At 36.7% G+C, this 17,871-nt stretch overlaps 1 long non-coding RNA gene across 1 annotated transcript in view; it reads left to right on the top strand.

The window, feature by feature from the left end:
- Positions 1 to 3,399: 3,399 nt before the first annotated feature.
- The window catches only part of LOC139827914 (uncharacterized), a 32,006-nt gene continuing 17,534 nt past the window's right edge, over positions 3,400 to 17,871 (top strand). The window contains exon 1 of the long non-coding RNA XR_011739046.1: positions 3,400 to 3,517. This is a non-coding gene — a long non-coding RNA (uncharacterized lncRNA). The remainder of the gene's footprint in view (positions 3,518 to 17,871) is intronic.

Genomic DNA, 17,871 nt, shown 5'->3' with positions numbered 1-17,871 from the left:
GTCATTTTTCACATCAACTGCATTACGAAGTGCTTGGACAATCTTCAAAATGTGGCAGAACTGGTCTCCTTTGGAGTATAGACCACAAAATTACTCTAAGCAGGTTCTGGCATTAGATATCTAAAGGTCTTACTACTGAAGTTCAGAGATATATTATCAGATTGTTTAGCCAAATGAGGCTGTCTTTAGCGAAGGACATGGGTGGATATATGCAAGTTTTAGGGCAGTCCCTGGAGGTTTCAATTTTAACCTATTAGGATAGTGATGCAGGAAAGAAATGAGCTAGACAGTGTATATAACAGATGTTTAATTGCATCTGGGGAAACATTCATTATGAATATCATTCACACCACACTTTACCTGTTCCTCTGGTGTACACCTGTGTGTTAGTAGTGCATGTGGTGGTAATGTGAGAAACTCTCACTACCGGCCTTTTAAATTTTACTATCCCCTCTTTTTTAAAATGTGCTAAATTAGATACAGAAACAAAGAAACACACCTAAATAAACAAAGGAACACAAGGAACGTGAGCAATGCCACACTGCCAGAAAGAGCAGGTGGAAATGTAAGTTTAAGGGCCATTAAAGCATTGCGAAATTTTTCAGCGTGTCACAATTACAGAAACACCTGGGTCAAATAAATTAGGACTAATCCATTGGGGTGTTCTTTACAGTCTATTCTGGCCCCAGAATGGCTTGACCCTAACCTGTAATTTTGAACCAAAAAAGAACAAATTACAAGGAAAAGCTTACCAGTTCAGGTGGCTGTTGTCAAGGTAATCCATTGCTTTTTAATAGGCTACAAAGAAGGCAGGGAAATAATACATATAAGGAAACATCTCCATGGGCCTTAAAGAGGAAAATAATTATATATATATATACGTGTGTGTCTGGCTAGTGTGTGTAGCTTGAGCAAGGGCCTATCTCTGATTGCCACTTAATTTCAACCATAATGAAAGCAACACTGATGTACAACTAAAAAAAAGTTTGGGTATGAGAGCTATTTTCTGAAAATTGTTCAAATGCTAGATGAAGTTTCCTGATTTCCAAAGACTGAGAAGACATTTTGATCAAGCAATGTGTCTGCAGCTTTAAGGTAGAGCTCACGGTAATACCCCTTCCCCTTTGTTTCTTGAAAGGGAAAAGGAATCAGTAGACATAAACTGTCCCAGAAGGCAGTGAAACTTGGGGTCTTTCTATTAATATACCTCATATACTAGTCCCACCAGCAGGAACATTGTAACCTTCAATTTTCTTGCCAAGCACCAACTGACACTTTTATTTCAGACTCCTTTACCTTTATTTTATCCAGCATGGCAGTGAAGCAGACTTCCCCTGGACCTAAAAGAGAGTCAGACAAATGTCAGGAACTGTTTTCCACTCCTCACAATTCTGCTAAAAATACTATGTTTTCCTCTTTAGAAAAGCAATGATTAGTTAAGAGAACAATCACCTTTGTACATTTTTCCCATGGCAAGACATTCTGCCAAGAAATTTTTACTGTTGCAGGGATAATTTTTCAAGGGCACGAAGTTTGATTTAACTTAAGGGTTAAGAATGGTTTAGAACTAAAAATTGAATCTCACAGTGGCTATATGTACATTAACTGTAGTTCAATATTCTATTGTACTAGGTAATAACAGCTTCGACAACTATAGAATTAATACAATTGCTACCATGCTAACAGACACACACAAATTAATCTTACCTAAAATAATTAAAACAAAACAAAACAAAGCAAACCATTTTCAAATCTTCTACGAATGCAGAAAGCAGAAGCATATTGATAGCTACACATGAAATAGTGCTTTCTTGGCTGAATACTATGCAAGAGCCTTAATAAACAAATACATGGACGCCTGGAAACACGTTGAACCTCATTTACAAAGTTCTAATATAGCTAAGGAAATTAGAAGAACATAAATTCAACATTTTTAATAACTATGCCAGTACTTAAAACAAAGGACCTTTAAAAACAAGAGTTCCTCCTCTCTACAAGGGTTCTCCTCCCTGTTAGATTTAGGCAGTAATATCTCTGCTTCAGAAAGCAGATCATCTAAAATTTATTATCCTAATCTACAGGAAAGGCATCCTAATACCACAAATAAATTGAATTGTAGTACTTTGAGGACATTGATGAATGGCAGTTGAAATGAAAGAAAAACTTTACAAAGTGAAACAGTATTAACATGTTCTTTACTTCAAGCAAAAAAAAATGAGGTGTTCTTAGCAGGATGTGTTTATTATCTCTCAGACCAGAGTTTTGCTAAAATGTGGGCAAAGTTGTAGGATGACCCATCCCCTTGAACAGAAGCAGAACACAAAGTCAAATAATCCTTTTTTCAAAACATAGTCCTTTGAAGACAGGTGCTTATGAAGGGATGAACAGCTGACAATGAGCTTAGGGATCACAAACTGAATCCGTAAAGGCTCTAAATGGTACATCAGGAATCTAAACTCCGCATTTATCTATGTGAAGTCTTTCAGAAGTTCATACAATTGCAGGTAGATATCTACCAGCTCTTCCTGGAGATACAAAGAAACATCAAAGTCCTTATCTAAAAAGCTGTCCGTGTCATACCTCCAGTAGCTGACCTAAACTTAGTGTTGTTAGGCTTATCTTGCCAGCAGAAGACAAAACTATTTTGATTTCTCTAGAATATTTTTCCAGATCATAACTGACATGCTTTTGCATCAGTTTAAATTTGCATGAGGTTTTATAATTACCAAAGTTTAGACAATGAATATATTTACATATGTTCAGTATCTACAACAAATAAATCTGAACTAGAAAACAAGCACTTGTAGAATGCAGAAGACTGTACAGTAGCTTTATAAGCTTTACTTCAAGATTAAAAGAAAATATTCTCAAGACACAGAATTTCATTGTGAGCTATATGTTGAAAGTCTTGCAATATTACGAATTGAAATAGTGTTAGAACAATGAACTACACATAACAGGGCAGTTTTATATACAACGTGATTGTAGTGCCGTTAGAACTGCTGTGATTTTGGAATTTACACTGAAATATTCTATTGTAAATTAGACAGAATTTCCATTTTAACTTTGATGCATAAATCAATTTGTGTGTATACTTTTACACATTCCTAAGAAAACAGCTAGGTTTTGTTAGGCAGAACTCAACATAAAATCAGCTGAGAAACCTTATAAAGTGGGCACATTGAATTTGAAGGAGTTTCCTGATAAAAACTTGACTCTAAATATTTGGCATAGTATTCCAGGAATAAGCCCACAAAGATAAATGAATTTGCATAACATTTAGTGCAGATAACAGACATACTGTTCATCTTTTGCATAGTTTGCTTCTGTTGTTTCTAGTAGCTTTGCTTATAGAGATTGAATCTCGTAAATTCTGACTCACATTACTCAGCAATGGTGTCATTTTCTACAAGTCACAGTGTCAGTAAAAAGCAATCAAGGCCCTCTTGTTAAAAACACACCTTTTGTTTTAGCTATGAACAGAGACACTGGGCGATCTAGGAGAGCTCTGCTAAAGGTGAGTTGTTTCCATTATTTTAAATAGAAATTTAGGCTTCTTGGAAGGTATTAAAAGTTTCAGCCACCTAGAGCTGGAACTGCAGAGTAAAATGTCTTAATGTTTTGTTAAACAAACAACTTTCGGCAATACCACATCCTTTGATCTCAGTGTTTGCAGCTGGGAGGCTACTCACAGTGACTGTGGAATTATCAGATGGCAAGAAAAAGATTAAGACAAGAACAGAAAAGGCACTGCAGACTTTTGGATCCAGTGGTTTTGATTCGAAAAGTATCTTACAAATGCAGAGACAACTCTTTAGCTGCTATTGATATCACCTTAAAGAGGCTCTACCACCTCTGAACAAACCATGCTGATTTACGTTAGTCAACAGAACACTTTTATTTCTGCAAATTGTGCATATACAGTAAGTTCGTGTTTTTCCTTATGTCCACTGAGTGTTTAGTTCTAGTGGGGGAAGGGAGGCAATTTTGAGAGGTTTTAGCAAGGGCCAAATTAATTTTCTGAGCATAGCCTTATGTCTATTTGTGCTGGGCAGACCAGATGACATACTGAAAGAGGCAGACCTCTGTTGGATTGTTTGGCTACAACAGGTACCAAATGGGAAAACCCAAGCAATCAACAAGACCCATATGAAATGCTGGTGAACTCCTATCGACTTGAAAGCCTCAAGAAATATGGACACAAAGTTTAATATCTGACTCTAAACAGCTTGATGTTTTAACATCTTTTCAGTTATTTCAGTAAAGAATGATAGTTACGAAATTGTAGGACACAAATTTCAGGAGCTATACACCGCCATGAAGAACTGGAACATTTCTGACGGATGTGAAAAAGGATGAAAATACAGAATATGGCAATGAAGTTTAAGGCCAAAGCGCAAACCTTACTATGGAGATAAAGTGACACTGGGGAGAGCATGTGAGGTAGGGTGCTGTCAAGTGGGAGGGACAGGGAGAGGAAACGGGAACTGAGCAACAGTTTCTGAAGTCAGTGAGGAAGGAGGGAGTTAGAGTAGGAGAAATTTCAAGCCAAGATATGTTAGAACAGGTAATTCACACAAGATCTGAAAAAACTGCTAATAGGAACAAAGATGTTTTAATTTAAAATAGCCACAATGAGGAAATTGTTATGTTTTGTCACAAACACTGAAACCCAGACCAAACCAACAGAAGAGCACCAGACAGCGGCATAGGAGCTGAGGTAGATTTTGACTGCCTGGAAAAAAAGGTGTTCTTGCCTAACTTACTGTTCTTGTTTTTTTAAGAAAGCCTTTCTAGGACTATTCTACAGCAAGGCAAACAGCCTTTTCTTTTGCTATGCTAGTATTGATAGTCCCTGAGAGTGGGCCACAGTTTAGTGAGCATAAATTTAAATAATTTGCAATGAAATGCAGACTTGTGTTTTCTTGTTGCCAATATACTTAAAGTAATGGATAAAAAATATCAGGTGGCTGCTGGTAAATGCTGTGAAACCTACTATGAAGTCTGTCAGGTTATAACTGTTAAATTATAAATGCACCAACGGAATATGATTGTTAACACATTGTTTAATGGATAATAAAAATGTTGGTACTCCCAGAAACTATTGTGAAAATTAATGGACACTTGCAGATATTTAAAGAGTGTCTAGAAAAAACAAAATGCTGGTAAAACCAGCTTTGTGTTTTATATGCATACACCTGTGAATTTATTTGTTATTTTGGCTGTTGAGTTCAATATTTGCAAAAGCCACGGTTTTACTTTAAATGAGATTTAAATGTTCTTGCAGCTCTTGTAGCCAGATGTTTAGGTATGAAGTTATCTACAGGAATAAGTCATTGTAAACTTGAAAGGGATAAAATGAGCGAGATGAAGAGAACTAATGGAACGAGTTCAGTCACAAAGAAGATTTTATCTCCTCTCCTGCTCCTTTTCCATTCCACCATGGCCATTTCTAAACGGTATTTCCTAAACTGTGGATTAGTCCCTTACAACCAGTTCCAGGTGCTAAGGAGAGAGAGTGCAACCAGGTCTCCCAAAAGAGTTACAGTGTCACTGCTTTTGAATGAAGAGCAGCAAAGAGGAAAGTAATTATCTGACCTCCACGCCCATGCTGGCTGTGGCCAGAAAGAATAGACCTGAAATGAAGCCAGGAAGATTCATTCTCAGTCACTAAGTAGTGAGTTTGGGGCAGTAAATCACCAAAAAAGATTGTCTGGTGAAGTTTCGGTTATCCCAGCTCTGGAGGGTCTTTAGGTACAAGCTCAACAAACGTTTTCAGGAATAACACGACTAGAGCTGATCATATCCTGGGGCAAGAGAAAGACCAGATGATTTTTAAGTCCCTTTCCCAGTCTATTTTTCTGCAGCTGTAATGGCCCTGTCTCATTCCTTGTACAGACAGTATCTGTTGGAGTACTGGCTATAAAGCAATAGCACAAAATTTTCTGTCACCGCAGAGCCTTATTCTAGCCAATGAAAAAAACCCAGAAACTATTTTTTTAATTTCGTCTGTGTACATGAATCCCACTAACAGCAGTAATTTCCAGCAGAACATCGTGTCTGCCGAGGGACAAGAGTGGGTCTCTAAGTATTTTTTACATTAATGTACTTTCACATAGTCTTTTCCCCCAAAACTGAGACAGTGAAAAACCCAATAGTTACAAATAAAAATGTTTGCTCAGAAAGGCAGGCAATAAACCTTTAACAAACAATGTCACTGTAACCTTATATAGTAATTATACTGCCTGAGGCATCTGATAAAGAATTCTAGTGTTCTTGCTATATCGTGTCAGGCAGATGCATCAATCAAACTCCATAATGGACTAAATTGGGAAATAGAGTACTGGGAATAAACAGTTCTAAAAAGAGGTGAAACTTTGTGACAAGCAGCCTTAACAGACCAATCTTGATTCTAAACATAGAAGCAATTATAGCGCTTTTCTGGAGGCAAAGGACAATTATTGCCTAAACAAATAAACTAGTGTCTCAATTTTTCAGGCATTCACTGAAGTTAGTTGGAAACACAGTTTTGAGATCTGACTAGTGAAGTTTCAGGGACCTTGTAGCTTGACCCGTTAACTTTCATTGAACTGTATATGGACATCCTTTTAGATAATCCATAAACTAAACTGGAATAGAAAGAGAAAACTGGAATGTGTTATGATTTTAGCACCAATTCTGCTGCCAACAAAAATAACTAGGTCTTAACTAAGATTGAATATATGTCAGGCTTTGAATTTGAATCTGCATGAACACTGCACGCTTAAGGTTCTTAAGTTCAGTGAAAGACCTGAACTTGAGCTTCTATTTGGAGTGTTTATTTAAATCTGTATGGCAAGCTGGGGGCAAATTTGACCAAAAAGAAAATTAAAAAAAATTAAAAGCTTATCTGGCCTTTCATACTGTATTGTGCTGAGTGCTTCAGTGCCTTGTAGGTGAACATGGAGTCCAGAGCCTACAGATTTGTGCTTGAGTTCTTACTTGTAGCACATACCAAATGATATTGTACTACAACAGGGGGAAAAAAGAGTTTCCCAAGACTTGTTCCTCCATCAACAGTGGTTATTCAGACTCTCAGAACAATTTCAAATGTCACAAGTATTTAGATTTCTCTGAAATAGTTTTGACTCTGTTGTAGTTTATGGTTGTATTTTATTCGCATCCTCCCTTAAGATTAGCTGAATAGATTTTCTACAAGGATTAACAGAGATATAAAAATCAAATAAACTGCTTATGTGAATATAATCTGCATGGTCCTCATGACATTATGATTTTAATGAAGTCTTGAAGATAATGCATAATCTTATTTATGTTGCATCACCATCCTGTGACATTCCATCTAATGTGATTTTACTTCAAATGCAAAACTACATCAGCATGTATTGTGGAGCAACTGCAGTGTTTTTGATGGAGTATCACGTTACTCCAGTTGTTACAATTCAGTGCTTTTGCATCTGAGAACAACCTGGCTGATAAGCAACTGCTCATTTTTTTTTTTTCAGAACTTAAAACAGCTCCCCAATGCACAGTGTAGAACCCTGTTTAAAAAGTTACTTCTGCCTTGAGAGAGGCTTCCCAATCACATTGTAATACATTTGCCATGCACACTGCATTATGTTTTGTGTGTACAAACATAAAATATGGATTGAAAAATAGGACTATCTTCTTCCCTCTCTACCAACCAAAGTGTAGGTAGGTTGCTTATAGTAATTGAATTTTGTTAGTGTTTGGATTTTTCTGATTTCTTATTTGCTAATCCAAATGCAATGGTATTTTCTTGGAGGTTTCTTCTTCTTTTTTTTTTTTTTTTTTTTTTCCCTGGCATCAGTACCATGAACTCTTTATTTAGTTTTCTTAGCTTCTTCCAGTAGTTCTTCTTCCGGTCAGCAGAGATGCTTCTATGTCTTACTGTCATTATATCATTGTAATATTTTGTGTAATTCCAGGAATACAAGTTTCCTTTTGTTTTATTAGCTTTCTTCTTACTTTCTGGTTTGGTTTGTTTTATTTTCTTACTAGCATTACTCTGACACTTCAGATCTACATCTCCCTACTACTCGTTCTTCCTATACATGTGATCATACTTTCTTTGTCATTATTTTGACAGCATAAAATACATTAACATGACTAGGCTGAGAGGACACCATTTATACAAATGAGCACCCTTTCTGTACACATTCCTGCTGGATTTCCATTGAGTGAGTACACCTGTTCTTCTTTCAGAAAAAAAAAAAAAAAAGGAAGAAGAAAAAAATGTCAAATGCTGTTGCTTCTATTTTTTAAACTCTAGGAGATACCCACTCGCACTAAAACTGGAAAGGATCACACTGTACTAGAATCACCAAGCAGTACAATACTCTAAGATTGGAAAAAACAGCCCTACTAGATCAAAACAAGATCCATGTAAGGCCGTATTCTGCCTCCAACTGTGACCAAAACCAGAACCCTGGAAAGAGTATGAAAATGGACAAGTCTGGGTGATATTTCCTCCAAGTACTTTCTCAGTCATTTGTAGCTCACCAAGCAGCTCAGTTCAAAAGATTTAAAATTTGTAATAGAGGGGAAATCCAAGTTTTCACCAAAAAATTATTCCATGCAATTTTTGCTATATTGTTATAAAATATATCTTTTAGTGAACTTTTGAGATAATAATCCATTTTTAATTTTGGTATAAACACAAAAAGAGAAAAGCCAGCGATTCAAAGTACTTTATCTGTAGACTAAAGCACTGTTTAGTTTGATAATCTATACATAGGATGTTTTCTAAACTTCATTACTTATAAATGAGAAAAATTTTTGTTAGACAAAGTTTTGTTAGATTAGAAAGTGAATTTGAACAGTTTGGAGCTAATTCAAAATTAAGTTTTCACAAGTAGTTTTGACATTTCACAGTTTGAAAGTACAAAGGCATGTCACAACTGGAAAGGGAAAAAAGTTTACTTCATGTGCAACCTCAGGAGTTTTTAAAGTCCTTTTAAGGGAAGTTAGACTGGGTCTAGTTTTACTCCTAGAAGTTTGTTCATCCCTAACATTACTTGGTTGCAGTACAGAGAACTGTGAAATCTATGTGAATAGGTAGCAGCATTGTATTCCTCTCCTACATGGAGCTTGTCTTCCCTTCTGTGTGGCCAGTATATAATATTGGACTACCATCCTGTGATGGTAGTACATCCTACTGCAGCAGGACAAAAGATATCCCATTACTTGGAAAGGGTAAAGAATGCATAATGAAGTTAAAAGTCAGTTTTGGTGTGAATTTTGCTAAAGCATTCATACATGTAATGTAGGCTGATTCTTCTGATCAGTCGTTTAATTGATCTGGCACGAAGAAGGTTAACATTTCCACCTAATCATGATCACTTACATCTTTCATGCAGCTAAGCAGAGCAAGCTTCTAAGTCTTCCCAAGTCTGGGAAGCCCTGTGGCAAAACTGTCATCAGTGCCAGATTGATAGAGCATTCAGTGTTTGTCAGTTACTAGACAAAAACTGGATAACAGCGTATAAATCAAGCACAATGTTTGGGCCTGAAAATATTCAACGTGATTAAGTTTTTTTTATTATTATTATTTTTTAATTTTTTTTTTTAAATAACACTATTAGAGGCATTTCGACAAGGTTTAAACAGAAAAATCTCAAGCGCTGTAGTTTACTTCAGAAGTCTCAGGACTATGTATAGTTGAATCCTGCAACTTCTTTTACACGCTTCTGTTCATGAAAATCTTGCAATGGTTACTAAATGAAGTGGCAAATTACATACGTGTATTCAATGCATTCCTTTGAAGCTTCTTCGTCTCTCATTTTTCTTTAAGTATCTGTTGTAGTTTCTGAAACACTTCTAAACAACTCCTGGCAAGTCCTGAATATCATCAGATTGATCATTCTGTTTCTTACTCATTTTTTAATGTAGTTTTCTGATGATCAATCTCACACATTAGTGTGAATCTGCCCATTATAAGGAATGAATTGTGGATTATTTGCCTAGTTGAGCAGAGGACCCACATTTCATGAAGAAATTGGCTAATGGTACACTGTGAACTTGTATTTGATTCACAAACCTCTCTTCTAATCCTAGAGATTTTTCCTACATCCTGCTCAGCCAATGTCCATGTGGAGGTACAAAAGCATGCCTCTCACTTATATCACATGTAGTGACTTCAGGGAGGTTTCTCCTTTTGCAATCATAACTATTTTAATCTGTCTACCAAAGACAATGCAGTTTAGGCTACACCTCCACCCATAACTACAGCCACCAAGTTAGCAATGGAGTGGAAGACACCCACTATTACCTCCATAGGTGCATTCTTGCCATGGTTACATATCGGGTGGCTGGGGACAACCCACTGCAAAGTGCAAGTGAGATTTTTCAGCAGGAAGGATGAAAAAAGAACTGCTAAAAGATAGGCATTTTATTCACCTTATCTACAAAATATTTTTCCCGTGTAGTCTACGCAGTCTTTCCCACCCCCACTTTCTGTAGCAAATGAAGCAGAAGTCTTATGGGTATGGGAGGGGAGTTCAGGAACACAGGGAAAGTAGAGGAGCTGAGTAGCCAGACCCCCACATTTCGCGCCAGAATTGGTAGCTGGGCTGGAAGTGGGAAGGATTGTTGTCAGGGCACTGCATGGGCTGGGGGATCCCAGGGGAACATCAAGGCATGGACTGACAGCCAGGACTCATCCAACCACCCCAGCCAGGAAATTCTTCCTCTTTTCTCTTGCTCCTTGCCCCGCTGCCTTCTCAACTACACCAAATTTCCAGCTCCTGTAGTTATTTTCCCACTTTTTTTTCCTCCCTTCTTCCCCATTTTTATCCAGTCATTGTGCCCTTTTCTTTAATTTTCTCCTTTCCCACCCTAGGTCCCCATAAATTATGAAAATCTTCACAGAATTTGGGAAATTGAAGTAGGAGCACTGACACTATATGCTCACTTGCTTTTGGTGCTTCTCAGTCTTGTTTTGATTTGCTAAACATTTTCCATGGGTTGTACAGACAGACCTGGTTAACAACTTTAATCCTGTTGTCAAGCAGCTGGCTTTTCTCAACTCACTGATCTCTCACAAATTACTCAAGGCACCGTCAGTCCCCTGTCAACTTTTGTGGAGAGGCTTGGCCCTCTTGGGCCATGTTCAGGTTAGCAAGTAGTAGAATCAAACAGGAATGGAGATGATGATCGAGATATTTAAGGTGCACGCAGTTTGTGCAAGTTGACTTCAGACTACCTCTAACATAGGAAGTGAGGAGAGCTCTGGCAGGGTTGGGAATCCTCTCCTGTGAGGAAGAATGGGCACTTCCCTTTGTCCACTATGATGGCTCATGCTACTTCAAACCCTCTGTCTTCATTGTAAGGGGAAAAAAAAGCTTGAAAGCTTTACTTCAATAGCAGGAGAAGAAAGCACCCCATTCCCATGTCCTCCTATTCATCTGAGTGTTAAAATGCCTAAAATTCCTCCTGAAACCTGGGGTCAAAAAGGGAGCAGAAAACACAGGCTTTCTGCCCTTAAGAGACAGAAGACTGGGGATGGAGGTGTTAATTGAAGGCAGGCAGTGTGAGAAGTAGTGCAATCTCCTGAGAGAGGTCTGAAGGGCTGTGCACCATGGTGAGGAAGGGGTTCTTTACCTCTGCCTGATCCCAGCTTTCACCATGTACTCTCATTTTCTAGACACCTGACCCAAGTCTCTGAGGTTCCCTTGGTTGAAGTGGTAAGTGCTCATGGCTGTTCCTAAAGCTGATGGGAGTTTGTCTTTGAATGTGCAAGCTTCAGTGAATGTTACTTTTCTTACCTTGAGCAATGGTGAAAACTTCAGCTAGATTTTTCTTATGTACAGAAGCTCTCTATCCATTTTTCTTAAAACCAAGCACCTGAGAATCAAAATATCTTAAATAGCTAGCCACAATATCTTAAAGGAACTGTATTTTGATTTTTTTTCCCTCTCACTTAACATCTGTTAATGGGCTGAGCTCTCCAGCCAGGCTACATGTTCTTCAACACTATAATCAGAGCCTGTATGATAAAGCAACCTCTTTTTACTGCTGTTGTTTTGCTCAGAAAGCCTGTGCTACAGAGGAAGAGCGGAATATTAAGATTATGAACTGCAGATGCTTGAGGTAGTATGGTAGTATTTCATTGCTGAAGTATTTTAATTGTGAGCCAAAATATTTCAGATTTTGTTTACTTTTGAAGTTGAAATTTTCCACTGTTTAATTTCCCTAAATAGCTTTAATGCTATGAAGTCTGAAAGTGGTCCTAGATAACTCACACTAGACATCCAAAATTAATGAAGCAGTTTTTTTCTTAGTCTTTCCATGTTACTGGTCTTAACAATAGACATAATAATAGAACGTCACCACAAAGAAGAGTTGTGAAATCAAATTAATGTTAAAATATGTTATATTGCAGTATAAACTGAAAAACTATTGCAAAAATAGGATTGTGTTCAAATAAGATTGCTGGAGGATCATAATTATGGAATTAAACAGGATGTTGGTTGGGATCTATGTAGGTATTTAATTTACTAAAACTTTGATTTCATACTGCAGACATTAGGGTTTGGATTAGGGTTTGCTGTAAGAGCATAGTAAATAGAGTACAAGTACTACTTCTGAAAACATTGTACGGCATCTTTATTCAGGGAATCTCTTTTTAGAAAGCATAAACAAAGTTTTCAACATGCTTCTTGTACCAGAATGCAATTGTTCTTCACATATACAACACCACAGTATTTGCTGATGATAAGAGTGACCTTTAGCAAGCTTATACCTGGATTTCACTGTTTTCAAGGTGATGGTGGAGAGGAAGAAGTATTCTCACCATCTACAGTCATCCATTTTTAGTTTATTTCTGTCAGGTCAGAAATATTTACAAACTACTCTTCTTTAGGATACTAATCTGTGGATGCTGATGCACTCCCAGGCTAGGATTGCACAATCACATTGTGTCCCTGTGAATTTATGGGCAATGTCATACCTGCTCATATGCAAGCAGCATGACCCACCCAAGACAGCCCAAGTGACTCAGGAGCTTTAAAATTTGATGATGACATAACTCTCAGCTTTGGAAATGTCACTGTTTTTAATAGCAGCACATGCGAGTCTGTTACCATGGTACATTAATGACACGTATTATCAGAATTGCCCTAGACATGCCTGTAAGGGATCTTTACTGTATGTGTTTACAGTGCTTGCTCCTTGTCAATTGGAGGAGACACTATGGCTTAGTAGGATCATGCACAGATTTTATAGGATGTCAGAACAAAATGATTTTTTTATTGAGGAAGGGTCAAACAAGTTGTGCCTTTTGTTGTGTGACACTAAATATAAGCAGCATGTTAAAAAAACTCAGGGCTCTCACTAGAAGGCAAAGGCTCTGAGAAATGATTTAAAGCTACATTATCCTGTTTCTAATTCCTTTTCTTTCTTCCTGCGGAAATGTAATTGCAAGAGGCTGGGAAAAGGGATTGGAGCATTGGCTTCTATGTCAACCTTGAAGAGAGTCATAAAGTCTCTTTTATGGGTTTCTCTCTAGACTAGTTCCACTTTTCCAAATTAGAGGAGACAATATGACAATCTTAGCTAGCTCTGATCTTACATCTTAATTTGCAAACCCAGCAGCAATATCAGTGCCCAACTTTAGTGGATATGAGGAAATATTTTTGAATTTAAACAATTTTCCATTGACCTGCAGTAAAGGCCCTTTTTTTACAATTGTCTGCACATTGCTTTAAAGAGCTCTTCCCCACTAATTTAATAGGTTTTGATAATAAATATCCTGGATATCTAATGCCTGTCTCAGTTAAACTGTCTGTTAGATCCTAGATATAGAAGTCAAATATGCAGCTGGAAGATTCAAACAATAAATTAATTGTGCTGATTTTTTTCTGAATTGAGCTCAGCAAACATAGATACTAGAAATATATAATTCTGGGAAGCAGTCAAATATGTATAAAAACCTGACAACCTTACAGTACCCCATATCATCTACTCCTTCACATTTCCTGGCATCACTTAATAAAATATTTGAAGCTGCAGCATTCTGCTGCTGCTGTTGGTGTACCTTGGTCATGACCTGGAGGGACCACCCACTCCTGTAAAAGAGAGAGTAAGTCTGTCTCTATGCTAATTTGATTTTAGACCTCATTTGAAGAAAAAGTATGTATATCCTTCAGTCAGTTTCAGCCTGAGCTACTTCTGTGATGCAAGTTTTGGTTTGCAGAAGCCATTTTTAGCTGTGGGCATAAGGCAGAGGGTGATTTGTGTGCATATGTGTGCAGGAGAAGGAAAGCTTTTATTGGTATTTTTGTTTCTTTCCACTTAAAGAAAACCCAGATATTTTGCTACTTATATTTAAAAAAATGACTAAGAAAAGTAGAGGCATTAATATTAGCCAAAGTGAGTCTTTAGTTAATGAGATGTGATTGATCACTTTGAAGGGAAAAAAGTAATATCCTATGACATATAAATCTAAATGTATTGGTTAAAGATCTAAATAATTTTATTTGCCACAAAAGAATCTCTCATAATTAGGAACCAAAATTGCAGTAAGCCAATGAAGAGAAAATAAATTTATTGAAGTGATCTTGCAAATCACAGTTAATTGAGCCACAAACAAAGCAGCAAATAAAGGAAATAATGTGGTAATTGGAACCCTCATCCCTTATTGGCATACATTATGGGTTGCTATCTTTTAGCAGTATTAAATCATTGCATGTGAATGTTGCCAAAAAAACTCTTCATTTCCTTTTAGTGACTTCTTACTGCCCTCAGTTGAAGTTTAATAGAAAAGGAAGGACATGATGTAGTTTTAATGACAGGAAACCCATGGCTTCCAAATGAATAAATTCCATCACTGGCTGCCACAAAGTGTGCTAATTATTTCCTTTGATAAATTAAAAGCCGTAAAAGTCCAAAGTATATAGCATGTGGTTTACAGTTATAGTCTGTCTGTCTGCATTATTGCAAGTTCATATAAACCTCATTATTTTAATTTAATAAACATTAGAATTATTTTTTACACCAGTAGGCTGTACAGAAAGCATATGTTGAAGACAAACTTGTCTGACAGAAAGGTAAATACGCCACAAGCTGAATAACCAAAGAACATTATATGTCATGTTGCGATAGCTCATTTTTTTAAATTATACTTTCAAATGAGCAGATGCTTATTTTTTATATTCATAAACAAGAGACTAGTGAACACCTTTATCCTGTAAATGGGTACTTCATTCTGCAAGGTGTGTTTTGATGAATGATACCTTCCCTTGTGTTTCAGAACACAGGCTGAGAAAACTTGGGAAAATATTAAGGAAGTGTAGAGAGGAATATGGAGATTTTATTATAAACACTGCAAGGTAAAAAAAAAATAATCCTGTTCTGTCTGATGGAATGAAACAGATATTCAACTGTTAATGTAAAGAACCAGAGTGTGTTGATTCTGATTTTTTTTTTTCCTTTTGTAGGTGTGGTTGTGTGTGGCATTTTGTGTTGTGGTTTTTTTATTATTTTTTAAAATTTTTTTGGTGTTTTTTTTTTGTTGTTGTTGGGTTTTTGTTGTTGTTGGTTTTGTTTGTTTGTTTTTTTTCCTCCATCCAAAAAAGACCATATCCAATGAGGGCCTGAATATATTTAATGACTATTGTATTAATGACATTCAATTCTGATTGGTACCTCATGGAATTAGCCCCTAAGCTTAGTACCAAAAAGAAGTGACTGAAGAAGGAGAAGCAAACCCAGTTTTTATAGGTTATGGAAGTTCTTGGATTATTATTCTAAGCGGTTTTAAAAGGGAAATATTTTACTTTCAGGTTAATCAGACAATCCAGTAAAAGAAATCTGTTTCAGTGCCAAATCTTTTGCTGTGTCCTGATCTAATGCACCTGACTCCAACTGTAAACTGTCTCAAATGTGCTTTTAAAGTAAACAAATGCTTTAGGTGCACTGCTTGACTGATTTTGCTAAGTATATTTATTCGGTAATGAAACTAGGAGTTTCTGGAGATGAGGGAGCAACGGTGTACCAGAATAGCAGGAATAGGATCACACAACAGATATCTGGAATCAGCAGGAAGATGAACAGAACTAGCTCTGGTAGGACCAGGAAAAAGCAAAAGACAGGCAAATCATTTGCCCACTTTAATTTAAAATGCATGTTACACAAAATAATCACAGACACTGATTAAAATGACAGTCATTGGAGCAGGTAGTGGTTTTCCACAGTATCTGACCAAATGTATTGCAGAGGTTGGTATGCAGAGAGATCTGTGTCTTACTGCTGGGAAGCTGCAGCTCCCAAATGACTGGATCAAAGTGTCTGACCAAATGAGTAATCCTACAGCTTATATCAGACACCCTCTTTGTCCTGCTTATCAGACTGTGTTGTCTCCTTAGAACAAATCAAACCCTATTGAGCAATACAAATGTACAGCTGGTTTGACTTGCTTGTGCTGGAGATTAGCTTTACTGCAAATATGTAGGGAATATTGAGCTGCTTGCTATGTATGTCTGTGAGCAATTAGTAGTTCAGTGTAAAACTAAGAATGCATTTCCCGCATTCTTAGAAGTATATACCTGAACTTTATGAAGCAAATTCAGACTTCCATGTGCTACAGGGCTGAAGTCGGTGGAATTGTATCTAGTTGCAGTGATGCTGACTTGGCGCTATAATGACATGATGTATCAGCTAGAACTCATCAGTTTTAGAGTAAATGACACTGCACCATGTTATAGGAAAACGTGTTATTTTTTGAAGAAAAAAGATGTGAAATAGTACCTGACTTTATGAGAAAGTGCCTTAGTCAACTTCCAAGAGAAATTATTCTACCTTTTGATGAACTGGAATGGAAACGTATTTCATTTTTTGTTTGATGTGCCATACCAGCACTTTCCTGTCATTTCATTGTTACGTGGTACCAGGAAAAATGATTTTGAGGGAAATAAAGAGGCTAACAAGTTTTCTGAATCTTTTTAGTTGAAAGAGAACAGGAGGAGTTGTTTTAATATTATTGCAGAAGTAATTTGGTGTTGTAAGGAAATGTAGGAGGGTGATTTCTTCCACCTTGCAACATACTGGAGCCTTAGGAGTACTGAAACATACCATACATTCTAGTTGAAGTATACTTAATTGCAAAGAGTTAAAGTCAATTGAAAATGCCAAATCTATAGTAATGCTTGCAAGAATATTGCCTTGAAGAAGGGCATACTCTAACAATAAACCAATGAAAAAGAGAATAAAGAACCATAAATAGCATAGTAAAGTGAAATCAAGTGCAAAATAAAAATATCATGGTAAGCTGCAACAAGATTCTAGTGCACAAATGACTGTTGGCTAACAATTAGGGGGCCCATCACAAACTCATTTTGTCTGTTGTATGAAATTTGGGAGAGTCATGCTAGTACTTCTTCATTTTTTATTATAAAGACATATCGGTGCCTGCTTGTAAAATGCAAACACACTTTGACCATGCAAAGGAATTCTGTTCCTTTGCTCTTCCTTTTTCTTTTTTCATCCTTTTCTAATTAAAGGGAGATAAGATTACTGCTGCTTTAGAGATTATGTGCTTCATTGATTTCCTCCCCACTCTGTAGTCTCAACAAATTTGCTTGTAAGCTGAAAATGACTTGCATAACAGCTAACTTGATACTGTTGTGAAAGAAAGTATAGAGACCAAAATGTATTGTAAGAGTTTTCCTGTAAAATACTATTGGGAATTGAACACCTGATTAATATTAGCAGCATGGAATAGAAATATTTTGTTTTGAAGAGTTTCATTATCTCTTCACTATTTCTTATAGTTGCTCTTGAGATAATTATGTGTATTTTGTGTCTTAAATTTTATAGGCATTGAATTTTCTATTGATAGCAGATTGTTATATTTAG

The sequence above is a fragment of the Patagioenas fasciata genome, chromosome 4, assembly GCF_037038585.1.
Source record: "Patagioenas fasciata isolate bPatFas1 chromosome 4, bPatFas1.hap1, whole genome shotgun sequence".
NCBI lineage: Eukaryota > Metazoa > Chordata > Aves > Columbiformes > Columbidae > Patagioenas > Patagioenas fasciata.
The sequence above is the reverse complement of the archived record's forward strand: the minus strand, read 5'-3'. Positions and strand labels throughout refer to the sequence as shown.